The sequence below is a fragment of the Gallus gallus genome, chromosome 3 (assembly GCF_016699485.2).
Source record: "Gallus gallus isolate bGalGal1 chromosome 3, bGalGal1.mat.broiler.GRCg7b, whole genome shotgun sequence".
NCBI classification, from domain to species: domain Eukaryota; kingdom Metazoa; phylum Chordata; class Aves; order Galliformes; family Phasianidae; genus Gallus; species Gallus gallus.
In genome coordinates, this window is record NC_052534.1 from 52793051 (window position 1) to 52810695 (window position 17645).

The following is a 17645-nucleotide window of genomic DNA, read 5'->3' on the forward strand; positions in this document are numbered from 1 at the left end:
GTTACTTTGCTGTAGCTGAGACTGATAGTAATTTGTTTATCCTGAAGCATATATTCCAGTACCACACAATCAACAGTATTCTGTTTTATCCTATGTAAAGATAATACTAATACATTTTTCCAGTTTACTCCCAGCTAATGCAAAATCATCAGCAAGATCATTTTTTGCCTATGAACTGCTAGTGTTTAAGCTGTAACACTGCATTACAAAACTAAGAAACAGAAACTGATGGTCTCTATTTTGCGTGAAATAGTAAAACACTGATTACTAATTGAAGCCCGTTAAACCTCACAAGACCTGTCTATATTTATGAGTACTCTCAAAATAGACAGCCCTTAATACTAAATCAGAAGGTAACGAAATCAGGGTGAAAGTAGTAGAAGTTACCATTTAAAGCTGTGGAAACAAAGACTTAAACATTTGACGCATAAATCCTGCTGAAGTTCAGTGGGAATTAAGCTTCCAAGATTCAGCTACATACCTTAATTTACAGGCCAGATAATAAAAGGATTTTACATATACAATTCAGATGTGTATTTAGTCATATGCTCAGAAGAACAGTGGCAACCTAGGAAAACAATGTATGAATACTTGACAGTAAAATACCAAATATTATGACTCTGCAGAATGCTTTTGTATCTGGACCCAAATGTATCATATGAAATAGAAGTAAATAATTGCCTCTGATTAATTTTCAGACAACCCAAGAAAGGTATTAGTTATAATCTGGTAATAAGGAAGGAATAACTTACCCTACTCTGAAGATAAAAGCTGCCTGAAAAACTCCCTAGAGAATCTCTAAATAAAAATATTTCCCTCTTGGCTGGCAACCCTTAAATGAGGTTAGGGAGGGGTGGGCTCTGGGCCCACCTGTTCTGGTGGTACAGGTGAATTGCTTCCACCTGTGCTCCCAGGTCTGCTATGCCTCTTCTCCAGGTGCTCAGTTGCTGGTTCAGGCTGTAACCTAGCAGTTCCCATACACACATACACAAAGAAATAATAAAAGTCAGTAAAGTGTTTGAAACTCTACAGTATATTTTTCTCATATACTGTTGACTGATGATGACTCTTGATTTACCATCGAAGAACACTTTGTAAGTACATTTATCCTTAAACAGGAGATAAAAACATCTGATAATAAATTATTGTCCTCAGACTAATGTAGTCATCATGAACAATCTGATTCATCCAAATTCTACTGAAGTGTATTTTACAGAAATGAAATGAAAATTTAATTACTTCTTTATCAGTAGTAGTAAGGATAAAAATGCATTTCCAATCCTCTGTTATCTGAGTAAGATATTATCTTCTAAAGCTTTTTAGCTGCTTATTTTTGGAAATCTGCACAAAAATATTGTCTCAAAAAGCACTGATAGTATAAATATTTTCCAATTTTAAAACGTTCCTAGAAACAAAACAAAATAAAATACAAGATTTTTATAATATAATAACATGAACTACCTTTGGAAATAATCTTTTTCTAAATAGTACTTGAAATACATCAGTAGGCACAATATAAGATGTATGAAGATCTTTACAGAAAAAGAAACTACAACTTCACCATGAGCATTTCAGGTAGTAAAGAGTGTACTTTACTGTGTAGCAAAGTATATGCTCTACATACTTCTAGTCCAAGTTGTGACAAGACAGACATTTAAAAATTCTATTGGTTTCTAACCCAAAGACAGAGTTACATAGTTACCAAGACATAGTTTTCACTGAAGTTTCCATAGTTATCTGAAGTTTCCACTGTTTTTCACATGATATAGATTCATATAATCACCAAGGTTAGAAATTACCTCCAAGATCATTGAGTCCAACCATCCATCTACTACCAGTATTTCCCCACTAAAACATGTCCCTTAGTACAAAATATAAACATTCCTTGAACATCACCAGGGATGGTGAATCAACCACTTCTCTGGGCAGCCCATTCCAGTGCCCGATGACTCTTCTCCTAACATCCTACCTGAACCTCCTCTGGTGCAACTTGAGTCCATTACCTCTACTTATGCAAGAGCAACCTGGGTCTACTCAGCCTTGAGAAAAGAAGACTCAGAGTGGACCTGATTAATGTTTAGAAGTATCTTAAGTGTGATAGTCAAAGGGACATGGCCATCCTCTTTTCAGTGGTTTGTGGGGCCTGCTATGGAGGGGAGCTGGACTCAATGATCTGTAGAGGTTCCTTCCAACCCCTACAAGTCTGTGATTCTGCCAAGAGAGGAGACTGACCCTCATCTTGCCACAACCTCTTTTCAGGCAATTCTAGAGAGTGATATGGTCTCCTCTGAGCATCCTCTTCTCTAGACTAAGCAGCCCCAGTTTCCTCAGCTGCTCCTCATAAGACTTGTAGACTCATATTCTTCTTCACAACATCTCTTAAAATATAAAAATTAACTGTAGGCTAAAAGATCTCTCATAATAATAGAAAAAGTTCTACCATAGTCCATAACATAGTTACTTGTTTTTCTCATAAATTCAGCCAGCCCCCTCATTTCACCTGTGGGTAGACATTGGACACTATCCTTCATATAGAGAGACCCCATGAAGTTCTCTGCTGTGCAAAGCAGCCACCCTGATGCCCCGAAGGAACAAAGCAGGAGCACTAATACTTTGTGTTGTTGCAACCACAAAAGAAGCTTGAACTTAGAAAGGAGGAAAGCTTTCTGATATTGGAAATACCATTTTGAGCAGAGACCCTTTGATCATGCTGGTGAGGATAAGGAGGTGCTCTTGCTGCCTGTTGGACAGAGATGAAAACAGTGATCAGGTATGGAGGAACACAAGGAAGGAAAATGTGGTCTAGAAACTACGGAAAAAGGATGAAAGAAATTGAGAAAAACTGAGGTATTATATGTTGCTTGTAAGAGAAGAGACTCCAAATCTCAAAAATCTGTGGTAATCCCAATATGAAAGTTCCCAGTTAAAGCAGTTCCCATAATCTATTTTCCATACCCAACATCTTTTCCAGCTATAATTTTATAATCTGACTTCTAAGTTCATTAAATCTTTTCCAAATCACTCAAAAATCTTGAATTTTCTCACTCCCAATGGAAGTAGCTCCCAAATGAAGTAGTAAAAGGCACTGATCAGATTAAAAATGGCTTAATAACATTCCTACCTCTCCCTGGAGATTGTCAAATGGCTCCTTACCACACAATCCCACTGTGATATTAGCTGCCTAATTAAAATTCTATGTAACTCTTTGAAAAAAAAATGCATATACTCTACTTTAATATCTTGTTTCCCTTGGATATTTACTAACTGCTGCCTCTGTTTAATATCTGTGGTCTCACAATGCCTAGTGACCATTTTTCTTGCAAACTGCTAGGAGGATGTCTCAATTTTGTAGTCACATCCAGCAGTTGAGCTCTGGTACATAACTTCTCATTTGGAAATAAGTGTATGAAGGCTGATGCAATTGTCAGATGCCATTTTGTACAAAGTATACAGAGAAATTAGTCATCAGAGAAAAGGTAATGTTTCTTATAAGAAGGGAGCTTCTTGATGCAAAGAAAAGGAAAGAAGCATGACAAGCAGATCTAGGCTCTCCTGCTCTATTATTAATAGAAAACATTTAAAAAACATAAACTGTGATTTGTCAGCAAGAATGAGCAAGCATCTGAGGGGAATTTTGCCTCCTTTAAGCTTATAATGCCTTCCAGTGCTTAACTGGAATGACAGAACTATTTATTGCTAATGCTGCCCTCAGTGCTCAATCTGTTCCTTCATGAATGAAACATCTGGAGTGGAGCTTCAGCAATTTATTGTCTCTAATGTTTTTGACACAAGCTCTTTGAGATCTCTCAAGTGTCATTCAAGAAGTCTAAGACAGGGCTCTTCAATCACCAGTTTCCTATAAGCCTGTGGTACCTTTGAAATTTCCATGAAACCTTTTTCTTCCAAAGTACATGTTTAAGGAAAGCATGATTCATCACTTTACTACATGACACACAGCATGTGGTTAAATTGCCTTCGGGATATTTAGTTTATTGAACAGATAGGGCTTATTTATGTTTTTACCATTTCTTTTTCTCATCCATTTTACAATAAAATATGACCTTAAAGTAATCGATTATTTGATATTAAAAGAGTTGGTGGCAGTACAGACCCCTGGCAGTATGAGTTAGCTTTAAGTTTATCTTCTGTAATCTCTTTTAATGATAAAACTGTTCCTGGATCTGAAGTAATAACAGTACTGCAAATACATCTGAAAGTATTTCAGAAGAGTATATACAAATACATAGAATCATAGAATCATGGAATTGCTCAGGTTGGAAAAGACCTTAAAGATCATCAAGTCCAACTGCAACAAGTCAAACACATTTGTCTTAAAATATATAAATCTGGTTTAGAAAGTCAATCATTTGACTGTACAGTGTACCTCACTTACTGTTACCTTTAATGTAATTTTTATATGCCTATGTGGCCCAAAATGGAGTATTGAGTGGGAATATATGACTAAGAGAGGCTGAAATCCTGAGATACTGTCACAAGCAATAGTTCAGTGCTATTGCTCATGTAGTTATCTGGACAGAGATTATTACTTTTAGAAATGAAAAAAAAAAAAAAAAAACCAACAAAACAACAATCAGCTAATGTGTTTTGTTTATTTATTTATTTAGCATGTAGTAGTAAAATTGAATTTAGTTTGTACTGAAACACTGTTCACTCTTTTAGTCATTTTATAATGCAGACTGCATTGCACTTCAGAAGCTATCACAGGGATCCTTGACAGTTTGATACTTAGCTCTATCAGTGATCAAGGAGGAATGAAATACAACTGGCCTTCTCATATGTACGTGATCAACAACTGCGTATTAGGCAGGAAGAGCAATTTTTTGAGTTAAATATTCAATTATAACTGTATGCACATTTGGACCACATTATCGTGATGAAGTTGGTGTGCAGGAAGGGAAATCTGCAAACTATATTGTGTGCATGTACTAAGTTCAAATTGTGCTCAGGTGTTTTCCATAGTCCTCAGAGGGCAAAATGATGAATACAGGACCTTGGTGTGTGATACTGAATTAAAGATACTGCTGAATTTTTAGTTCAACATTTTTGTTGCCAGCAGAGAACCTTACTTATATGAGCTCTCATTCGTTTATCAGAACTTAGTCACTTAGTGAGGAAAACAGGAGATAAAGGCAGCACAAAAGGCTGTTGCACAACACAGTATAGGTATCACTTCATGTCTCTGAAGGCGGACATTTATGTAAAACCATAAGTTGGTTTCCAGAGTGTACAGAAACCTCCACTATAATTCTGACAGTATCTTAAAATCCAACAGTTCTTCCAAGTATGAACGTCAGCACAGTCTCAGTGGATATTTCCTGCCAGTGTTTTTTCTCAAACATTGTGTTGTTGGAAATAGTTTTTCTCAAGCATAAGAATTCTCTTGAAAACAATAACATTAGCAACTTCTCTTAGAAGCAAAGAGATGACACACAGTTTCTAACATTATTTTCTCTCATGACTATGCATGAATTACGGTCAGCAGCTGGTTGTATTCTCAAGACAGATGTGGTATAATTCAGACAGTAAAATACTGCATGAAAAGAGGGTGACAGCATTACAAGGAAGGCTGAAGCTTTGTCGTGAGATGATGTCTATCTGGATTGTGAAAAATGACGCTTGCAGCAAATTCTGACATGCCAAATTTGATGATTCCTCAACATTTATTGATACTGGTGGTTATCATTCATCTTCAGATAATTTTTATTATATTCAGAAGGAGCTAATATGAGTTAATATGAATTAATATGCATATCTTCATCTGTATCTAATTTGACTAGATGATGCAAATCAGAGGTAAAGTGGAAAGCACTTCTGAGCATTCCCTTTTAGAAAGGTAGAATCATAGAATCACCAAGGCTGCAAAAGACCTCTAAGAATATCCAGTCCAGCTGTCCACCTGTCACAAACATTTCCCACAAAACCATATCCTTTGGTACAACAACTAAATGTTTCTTGAGGAGTCTTGAGGAGTCACCAGGAATGGTGACTCTACACCTCCCTGGGCAGACCATTCCAGCTCCTGACCACTCACTCAGAGAAGTATTTCCTAATGTCCAACCAGAGTCTCCCTGGTGCAACTTGAAGCCATTCCCTCTAGTTCTATTACTAGTTACATGGGAGAAGAGGCTCAGCCCCACCTCACCACAACCTCTCTTCAGGTAGCTGTAGAGAGTGATAAGGTCTCCCCTGAGAATTCTCTTTTCCAGCATAAATAATTCCAGTTTCCTCAGCTGATCCTCATAAGGTTTGCACTTCAGACCCCTCAATAGCTTCATTGCCCTTCTCTGGACATGCTCCAGGGCATTGATGTCTTTCTTGTAGTGAGAAGCCCAAGTACTCTAGGGGTGGCCTCACAAGGGCTAAATACAGAGGGGCTCTGTAGAGTCTTCGTATCTGCACGCAGATTCCCAACTTGGTGTCATCTGCAAACTGATTGAGGGTGAACTCAATCTCCTCATCCAGGTCATTATTAAAGATAGTGAACAGGACGGGCACCAATACCAATTCCTGGGGAACACCACTTGTGACCAATTGTCAGTTGGATTTAACTTCATTCACCATCACTCCCTGGGCACGGCCCTCCAGCCAGTTCTTTACCCAGCAAAGAGTACCTGTCCAAGCCATGGGTTGCCAGCTTCCCCAGGAGACTTCTGTGGGAGACAGTGTCAAAGGCTTTGCTAAAGTCTAGGTAGACTACATCAACAGCCTTTCCCTCACCCACCAAGCAGGTCACTTGATCATAGAAGGAGATTGGGTCGGTCAAGCCTAGTCACATCCTTCATGAACCCTTGTTGGCTACTCCTGATCCCCCAGCTGTCCCACTGGGACAATCCTCTGGGACCTTGCCGGTTGAACAGGAATGCTGATAGATGATGGAAAGCACCTTGGCAACCACCTCCACCAGCTCCCTCAGCACCCTCAGACAGATCCCATCCAGCCCCATGGACTTGTGGCAGTCCACGTGGAGTAGTAGGTCTCTGTTTCTACCTGAATCATGAGGGGTTTATTCTGCTCCCCATCTGAGACTTCCAGGTCAGAGGGTAGAGTATCCCAAGGAGTCATTCCTCAGGTCAGTTCTTCATACGAAAAGCAGAGTTCACAGTTCTAGTGATTGATTCACAGACTAATGCTATTTTGCTTAACTGTTAGTTTGGATATAATGCTGATGGCCTTTGGACTAGCACCCTATCAGAAACGTTGCAATATGACTCATTAATATAGCAAAGCCAAGAGTGTTCCAAGAAACACTTTCAGTCCATAAGTAGAGAATGGCATTTCTGTAGATTCACAGCAGAGTGTGAAGGATTGGAAGGGATTAGCAAAAGCCTCTAGTCCACTTTCCTGATCAAAACAGGTCCTACTAGAGCAGACTGTTGTAAGAGGTCACTCTTTTACGCCATTGCCTCAAAGCTTGCTGAGGGACAAGATGAACAATTTCAAGCAAGTCCTGACCAAGGATTGGGAAATTCTTTGTCTGAAGGGACAACAGATGGACAAGGCCAGGGGCAACGAGAGAGAGATAAGTGGCAACTAAATGGCCAGGAAACAGTCTTTTGTGTGGACTTATCTCAAGGGAGACAGCCATCTCAGGGGGTGCTCACATGACTCTTACCAAGAGCCCAGGAATGTCACGTAGGCAGGGAAGGAGGATAAAAGAAGCTCCAAAAAACCATGAAGGCAGGTTTCTGACAACAGATTCCTCATGACCTGGCTCTCCCTCCTGGACTTGCTCTGTGCTCTACCTGCTTGCTGCCTAAGGATGGCCCCTCTGCTGCTGCTCTCCCCTGCGAGAAGGTGCCTGCCATCAGATCCCTCACTACGAAAGGCCTGCATGCTGGCGGACTCTCCAGGGCCTGCTACCGGAGACCTGCTGCTTCCTCCTGGACTTCTTCCTGGACCTACTTGGTACCTGCACTCTCTTGCTGCCCAAGACCAGCCATGCTGCTGCTGCTGCTCTTCCCCTGTGCTTTTGCCCCGGACCATCGGAACATTGTGCAATGGGACAACTGCCGGATCCTGGTGGTGACTATCCCCGCTTTACGCAATTCTTGCTCCTTCCTATCTTTTCTATCGCTCGCATTCCCTTCCCTTCCCTTCCCTTCCCTTCCCTTCCCTTCCCTTCCCTTCCCTTCCCTTCCCTTCCCTTCCCTTCCCTTCCCTTCCCTTCCCTTCCCTTCCCTTCCCTTCCCTTCCCTTCCCTTCCCTTCCCTTCCCTTCCCTTCCCTTCCCTTCCCTTCCCTTCCCTTCCCTTCCCTTCCGTATCACCCCAATCCGTAATAGTGTCTGTCCTCCCTTTCCCAACTCCCTTATTAAGATTTGTAATAAACTGGTTGGACCAACATCTGGACCGTTGTTTCTTAATCTCACGCCGGGTATACATATGTCAAAGAACCTCCCTCCTATAAATAGGAGCAAGACAACTGTGCAGGGCCATGTGTGAAGGATAACCACAACTTCTCTTAGAAACTTCCATTTCAATTCACATAGACAGTAAATGAAATCAAATTATAAACAACTTTTTCCATGCAACCCATCTCCTCAAGTGAAATTCAGTACCGTGGACTGAGACAGTACAGTCTGAACAGCAGCGACCAATCTTAATCTCTCAGTTCTATAGAAGGCTCAGAGTTTTCAGATATCACTTCATCTTTCAGTGATGTTTTTCTTCTTTCATTTTATCAGATGTTTATGTTAAACTTCTAAGGTATTTGGTGAAACTACTATACTCTGCTGGACATGTAGAAAAAACCATTGGGATCCTCCTTATCTTGACCTCCTGGTTCCTAACAAAACTGAAATGTGTTCACAGAAGCACAGTGAAAAGTGAACTCTAATGAGACAGCATCTCACTCAATGGAACAAAGCACTGTGTTATTTTTAAACAGTGTGTCTGCATTAACATCAATTAAAATGACAGGAAAAAAGGATTTTTAAGTGAATACTTTTACACCAATTATGTACAAGTATATAACATGAAAAAAAACTGACAGAAAACCTCACAACTTCTTTTAAGAGTGGAACTATAACAATGCAGACTAAAGTAGGGCAAATGTTCTTCTGTAACTCTTGTTGTGAGACAGATGTTAGGGAAATGGTATTTCATTTAATTTCTGATATGGATTTCTGATACGGATGACAGATTTTTATCTTAAATTTAGAACTTTCTTTCAAGAAGAGAAAATTGGAGATGGACAATTGGAGAGGCATAAGTAGTAAGTTTTAGGATTGCAGTCTTTCCTTAGAAAGAGAACAAATAAGCAGGAAGAATAATCCAATTGAACAAGTAAAGGAGAATCTGTATGTAAAGTGTTGTTTACTTAATCAATAAAGTACCTAAATAATCAAGAACTTCAATGCTAGCATAAATGAGAAGATCTGCTTTATTTCTTACTATTTATATATATTTATATAGAAATAATCACCTCTGCTTTTTTTTCAGAGCCGAGGTCTGAGAAGATTTGTAAGTCAGTGGAATTTCTGCTTTGGATGAAATAACTCACGGTTGTAAATCTATGTGCTAGCACACTTCTTAAGCAAGATACAGTACAGGGAAACTACAAATAGGTACTGGTAAATGTTCACAAATATAAGTATTGTAACAACCATGTCCAGGGAAATTTCAGTTTCAGTGATGTCTGATCCTGAACTTTTTACAGTCCAGAATTCTGAGATGGGAACTGCATATGAATAGTTTAAACCATGTATACCTGAAAGTTATGTGATTATTTGTATAACGCATCTGAACCCAAACTTTCCTTCTAAGGAAAACTCTCAGAGTCTGTGCTTGTGCTTGGTTTTTGCTTTAGGTGTCTTTTCTGTTCTGAATAAAGGTGTGTAAGTCAGACTTGGTTTTCCTCTAGATTCAATACACATATGTCCAGAAACTTTAGTTTAGCATTCTCACTCTTCCACAAAAGGAAGAGAGAACGTGGCACTCAATTCTAGAGCATATGCGGAATGGTTTTTACTCTCATATTCAGGGCTCATAAGCATCTTTCTTGGATGAATTATTTTGTCCACTTCAACCTATGATTTCTCACATTACTTCATTGTCTGCACAGTGTCTACGTTCCTTCTATGTGGCTGAGATTAGAAGACTGTTAACAATAGAGAGTGGGAAATCTGGGACTGGAACGTCAAGAACAAACCGCAGAAGAAGAGATGTAAGAATGGGTTGTGCTTTTGTCTCCTAGATCATCAGGTCATCAAGATCACAGCATGTCTACATGCAACCTGTCACAACACACAGATCAGAGGAAAACAGTACTAGCTTAAAATACAGAGAGACTAAAGTCACTGAGAGCTGATGATGTGAATATAAGGAACAGGCTTGAAGCTTTAAGTAGCCCAAGCAGAGAGACAGGAAAGGATGACAGGAAGACAGACCTAAGTAGGCAGACAAGGAAAAGTCCTAATAATAAACAGAAGTGACATGAAAAAGGGACATACAAAAAAAGTATACGTAAACCCAGAATCTGGCCACATAACTAAGAAGAACCTAAAAGACATACATTTGAGTTAATTTCTCACACATTTCTGAGTAGTCACACTCCTTGCTGTGGAGTCCTTCTATGAGATATTTTGCTTCCTGGCCCTTCTTTCTGTCTGAAAATTCAATGGTTTCTTCCATACAGATGTAAAATATTCTGTTCCCAGACATTGCCACTCTACTCTACAGGCATAGATGCACAGAATAAAGAAGAGCAGGAGGGACCCCTGCAGTCTGCCTCCTACTATACCCGGGGGCCACTTCAAGTTAGACCAGGCTGCTCAAGGCTTTCTCCAGTCAGCTTTTGAAAAACAGCAAAGAAATGAATCCCAAAGCTGCCGTGTCAGCCTGTTCCAGTGAATGATTATGTTTTCCGTATTACTCACTATATCATTATAAACCTAGCTTTTTTTTTTTTTTTTCCTGAATCTTCTTGTGGATTAAGTATTAGTCTTTCATAGACTGTCTTTTAGCTAATCATCGAAAACAAAGGATATCTCAAGAGGCCAGCACCTTTCCTCAAGCCCTTAAGTTCACGATTAATCTTTTCGTACTTACTGACACAGCATCTATTTGGATAGCTAACTTAGCCCTCTGCAGTATTAAATTATGACTAAAATGATCAATTTGTGTCTTCTGCAGATTTTGCTACTTGACTGCTCACAGCGAATATAATTGCCTTAATATAGAATAAACTTCCAGATACTCTACTCCATGCTTTTTTTCAGGAGCAGAGTTCTGTAATGTTTCATTTCTGAATCATGCTCAAGTTTTAGCTATCATTGCATCACATCATGATTGCTTAGCTTATGTAGTAACTTACTGTGTAGAATATCATAGAAAATTTTATTTAAATCTAAATTAAATTTGTCATTGAGTTCTCTTTTCTCTGAAAAAAGTTCTCTTTTCCCTGACAGTGAACCCCAGGAAATGTGGTTTGAGAGCCATTAAAACACATGAATGAGGTCTCTGTGACATTGTTTTAACAAGGGCTTCTCAATAGAGAACTGCAATTTAAAATGTATGTATTTCTAAAAATACTCAAAATGCTATGTGTGAGACCTAGGTTCAGCAAGGAAAAGAGGAAGACTAGAGAAAAGATGTTAAAACTGAGAGGAACAGGAAAGTTCATAAGACTTAAACATAACATTTATGTCAGACAGACATCTGGATCTCCATTTCAAGACCTGTGGATTAAGATGCCAAATTCTGTTTCTCTGTTCTAAAGAAGGCACCTGATTATGATTAAGCTGTCAGTCTGAGATTCATAGGCAGTACATTGAATTCTGTTTCACTCTCAGTAGGGTCTGCTTCAGGGGAACCTCAAATACAGAAGCTCAGATCCAGCCTGACAAGGCAGACAACATCTCTAACTCTACAAGGTTCACAAGTAAAACAATGTATTTACAGTTCTATTGGAGTCTTGACGGTCTTCAATTTTTGAGGTAGTGCAAAAGTTGTTAAAAAGTAACAGCTGACAAGAAGCTTGAAAAGTGAAGACACAAAACACAAAAAGAAATATCAACAGAGCAAGAGACAGTAAAACAGAAGATATATTGGAAAAGGAGGAGAGGGAAGACAGGGAAGAAAACAGTAACCAAAGAGAATAGAAATGTAGAAAACATCATATCATTAATCCATCACAAGGGACTCTGACACCTCCTGCTAGAGAGTTTTGTATGAGTATTCCTACAGACAGCTGAAATTGTACACTTCGAAGAATAAAGGATTTACATAAATATATAAATGCTATTGATCATTTAACACAATTGATCACTACAGCCTTGACTGAGGTCAGTGGGAATTTTGCCATTGCTGCTTTGTAGTTTGTTTTTCACTTTCAAAGTATCAGTGTTGAAGTGGAAAATAACAGACAAAAATTATCAGTTGTACAAACAGTGGTCTCAAAGAAAAGTTCAAGATATATTTTTGAAAAACTTGATTAAAACAATATTGCTTTTTTCTACTTCCAATGACTGTTGCTGTTACTGAACTGAGAAGACAGATTTTATTCCAGTGGAAATAAGTGTTAGAATAAAAAAAATGAGAAGACCACAATAAGGCTAGCAAAGGCGGAAGTATAGAGGAAAAAAACCCACAACCCTAAGATGTCAGCTTAGTGCAGCTAGTCTGCGGTCAGTGTCATGGAACATGCACAGTAAAGAGCAGCCTATTGTATTTTATAGCTTCACATACAAAACAGAAAGACTCATGGGAGCTACACAGCTAAGATTCTATTTCTCATGTGAAAAAAGGAAATTGCCAACATGTATTTCATAACCATTATTATCCTATTAAATAAAGATAGTACTCTGCTCTCTTAATTTTTTTTGTTTAGATAAGGTATCTGTTTGGAAAACTTCTATGCACACACACACACACATATATATTTAAGTAAAAAATAAGTACTGTTATATTTACTGAATTTTTTCAACAATATAACCAAGCTCACTTTAACTGTATTTAACTACAATTTCTCACATCATTTGGTATCTGTTAATTTATTTGGTTGATTTCTGCTCAGAACAGGTAGTATAATTTTCATTGAGAACTGTGCTTAATTTATCATGCCTAAATACATTTTAAATTCTGTTGATTTGTATTTACACTTTTTAGTCACTTGTATTAAAGTTTCATAAAGGCATTTTTATTGTTTCTTTCTGAAAATTGCAATATATTTCTGCTGTTTATAGTCTTTTTGTCAGCTTTGTTGTTCTCTCCACATAACCGAGCAACTCAATGTCTTTCCCATAGTGAGGAGCCCAAAACCATACTCCGCACTTGAGGTGTGGCCTTACCAGTGCCAAGTACAGAGAGATGATCACCTCCTCGCTCCTGCTGGCCACACTATTTTTGATATTTTTTGTATATTTTTGATACAGATGAAGATCCCATCGGCCTTCTTGGCAACCTGGCACCCTGCTGGCTCATTTTCAGCAAGTTGTTGACCAGCACCTCCAGGACTATTTCTGTCAAGCAACGTGTGAACCAGCCTTCCCCAAGCTTCGTTGTTTTGTTGCTACCCAAGTGCAGCACATGACACTTAGCCTTGTTGAATGTCATTTTTATTGGATTTGGCCCATTGATCTAGTCCATCCAGATCCCTCTGCAAAGACTTCCTACACTAAGGGATATTAGCAATCCTGACTTACTCACTGTAGTCTGTGAACTTACTGAGGATGTACTCAATTCTCTCATTCTGACCATTGATTAAAATGTTAAACAAAAGTGGCTTAAAGATTGAGCCCTGTGGAATGCCACTGATGACAAGTTACCAACTGGACTGAACTCCATTTGCTAGAACTCTTTGAGTCTGGCCACTCAGCCACTTCTTTGCCCAGAGAACTGTACACCTGTCCAAGCTATGTGCAGCCAGTTCTTATTCAGGAGAATTCCGTGAGAAACAGTTATACACTTTGGTCAGTCAGGACTTTCCGTTCACAAACACAAGCTGACTTGTTCTGACCACTGAATTGTCCCTTCTTTGCTGTATGATGGCATTCAAGATGATCAGGCCTAGACTCAGTATATGTAGCTCCTTCTGGCATGAAACAGGTCCATACATGATTGAAGTTAGTTGTCATATGCCAGTTTTGTTCATTTCCTGATATTCTTTTTCTCTTCACACTTCCGTGAGAAATTTAAACCCAAAGGATTTCTTGAAATACTGTTCACATCTGAAAACTGGAAGTCAAATAATAAAAATATCCTGTTTGATATGAGGTCAATCATTAACGTAGACAAGGAAAATTCACAGAGAAGAATGCTCAGTATCAATAAATTGTCCAAACACTTTTATAGAATACACAAAAGTATTTACGGGGGGGTTATAAGGAAACAGCAATCATTTCTACAGTTGATCCATTGTTGTAAAAACGGCCAAAAGGAACAGCTGAGTGAATAATTTCGTCAACATCCTTTCCTCCCCTACACACGAACATAACCAACTGCAGTGTGTTGAGAAAGATACTAATTATTCAGCCTGTGCAGTTTTGTTTAAGACATCTGCAAAATGGAAATCAATAAAACCTGATGTTTTGGAAAAAAGAATGTTCTAAGCTCTTTTGAACATTTTTTTCTAACCATATTAACTGTGAGTATGCAAGTTGGCATATCATATTAGAAATGACTGGTTAGATCAGTGAGGAAAGTGATCTCTGTTTTTGCAGATTTCTACATTTGTAAATGCAGTTTAAAAGAAGGATAGCATATAAAATTGGAAGACTTTCTTGTTTTTTTCTAAATTATGAAATGATACATTAAAACATATTTTGTGGGCGCTGTTTACTACTGGGAAGGCATGTAATTATTCTTTTTTTTTTTTTTTTAATGAAACATTCACTAAATAGCTGTTATATTGAATAAATAATACAAAACACCCAGAGAGTTGTATCACAATTGCAAAGTAAGCATACTTTTGATTATATTGCTTTAGAAGTGATGGGAAATAAAATTGCTGATATTTCTCAATAATTATGCGTCCCATAGGTATTTTCTTCTCCCTAAAACAGAGGAGTAAACAAATGCACTGAGCCATTACATTTCTGTAATGACTTGCAAAATCTACTGCTAAGAAACTTTTTGGAAAAACTGTTGGGTAATTGAGCATATTAGTCTGAATGGAGAGCTCTGATTCAAAAGTATTTTAGATCCGCTTTACGTAGTTACAGTGCAAGAGTAGAGAATTCAGGACACTTTAAAATCTCACAAAGAGTTACTCGTGGTAGCTGTACTTCCTTTTAATAAAGAACATGATTTTCAAGGTAGTTGTAATCAAATATCATGGATGTAATTGAAATGAGTTTGCAGCCTTAAGAGATTATTACAAGAAGTACATTTGTAAAGATTTAATTCAGTGTACATAAAAATTAAATTTAAGTAACAATTTGGATTGGATACAGTGTGGTTTGCACAATTCTCTGGATTATGTCATAAGAATATTTAATATCCAAATTGTTGGATTCGAGATATTTTCACCTGTTATTTGGGAAATTATTTTATTTTAAAAAATAATGAAAACGTTGTATTATTATATCCAATAAGCAATATTTTTTTTTAGTACTGAAGAGCTAAGTAAAAAAATCTGGGGAGATTTTTGGGGAAAAAAAAGCATTATTTACCTGAATTAACTTGAACTTGTGGGATATGAATATGTGTATACATTTGTGAGTGCACATACACGTTTATATTTACATATGTATACACACACATATATGTATATATATCTAAACTTGTACATCCTGTATCCTATAGGATAATTTTGTCCTTGCAGTCCAGAAAGCCAACCATATCCTGTGCTGCATCAAAAGAAGTTGGACTAGATGTCCTTCAGAGGTCCCTTCCAACTCTATGATTCTATGATTTTACAATAACACTGATATTCTACTAAACCTGCCTGCTTCTGGAGTCTGAACTGAAATTAGTCTTGTTAATATACTAGTATAAACTAATATATACTCATACTTGCTAATAATATAAGAAACTCACACAAAGATGCTGGAAATGTCAGTGTGAGACAGTAAGCAGACAGCTGGCTGCTTAACAGAGGTCAAGTTCCAGCTATTCACACGGTGCTATGGAAGAACAAGGTTTTGATTATCTACCCATGTTATGGATGCATTACATATTGATCTGTTTGTTGTTGGTGACTTGGTGACTAAACCAATTTGAGACAAAAGGTACTTATGGTAAAATTGTTTAGTTTTGTATTGTTGTTTTTCTTTTCCATAAGAAAAACCAGAGGCAAAAAGAGAGGTGCAGCCCTGATGGAGAGAGTAATAGGAGATACTGAATGAAGGCAGGAGGTCCAAAGCAACATTTCCAAGTAATTCTTATTGTCTCACTACCTCATAAGCACAACACTTACATGTGAGCTTACTTCAGGAAAATATTTGTATTTCCTTTTAAGAATTTCTCTGAGAATGGTACACCCAAATACTACCCGGCTTCAGCTTTTTTTTTTTCTTCATATCTCACAAGTCTTATTAACTATGTCCCTAGACAGTTTAGCTAAACTGCTAAGTATCTCTTTTTTCAAGCAGAGAGAATTTTTAATGCTAACTTAAAAATACTCATATGGATTTGTTGCTTTTGCAGCCCACGTTAGGTATCAATTATATTTGGGTTTATTTCCTTGATATTTAGGGAAAATATGCAGCTATTTCCACACTAGGTCTAATCACAGGAAGATTAAAAAAAATATTTCTTGTGTCCCTGTTATAGTTATACTTACATAACAAAGCTTTCAGAGGTCATCAAGTCAAACACTCTAAAAATAAAACATGAATATTTTTCATTTTTTTCTTGAAAGTGATGATGATGATTATTACTACTACTATTTTACAACAGCTAAACATTTACTAAGGAACACAAGACATAGATCAGGCCTGACCTAACCAGGAAACGTAAAGTAGAAGGATTAGCAGCAAAGTAAAATACAGCTGGGTCTTACATGCTGGGGATTACTCTCTTGCATACTGGGGCAGCGTGTTATAACTAGGATAATTTTTTCCAGTATAAATCACTAACCATTTTTTCTGTTTTATGTCTCAGGGGTATAAAAATAAAAATGAAATCTGATGAAAGATTGAAGCTTGAGAGAGTATTCTGGCAGCTACTAAATCACTCTTCCAGGACACATCATAATTCTTAGTTTGAAGCATAAGGTATGCAGTAATTGACAGTGGAAAAGAAATATTTCCTTTGGACAGGTTATTCCATGGTAAGGTTTCCTGAATCTTTTTGTTCAGTAAAACATCCGCTATGCTAAATAATCATTCTCATGACTCCCAGCATGAATCTTCCACTGTACGCCATAGCAGACATCACTTATAAAACACAATCCGGAATCCCATTTTAGACATCATTAATTCAAGGCCATACATATTTACATGCCAGGCCCACTCCCAGTGAATGAATAAATTAAAAGTAATTTCTCAGCTGCCCCATCTTGCTTCCTATCAGCATTCAGGCTGGTTAAAGCCAACTGAAGTACAGGCAGTGCCGATATATGTTTGCCAGGGAACCTAGTTGACCCTGTCCCAACCTCACTTATTTACAGTGACCAAGGCAATAACTTCTACCATGACATGTGACATGGTCACCAACTCTCAGATCCTGATCCCAAGAAGGGTTA

At 37.8% G+C, this 17645-nt stretch overlaps 1 long non-coding RNA gene across 1 annotated transcript in view; it reads left to right on the forward strand.

Annotated features, from left to right (window-relative positions):
* The window catches only part of LOC421675, a 36750-nt gene extending 21341 nt beyond the window's left edge, over positions 1 to 15409 (forward strand). Inside the window, exons 2-4 of the long non-coding RNA XR_006938734.1 lie at positions 9461 to 9585; positions 10083 to 10184; positions 13265 to 15409. This is a non-coding gene — a long non-coding RNA (uncharacterized LOC421675). The remainder of the gene's footprint in view (positions 1 to 9460; positions 9586 to 10082; positions 10185 to 13264) is intronic.
* Positions 15410 to 17645: the final 2236 nt, after the last annotated feature.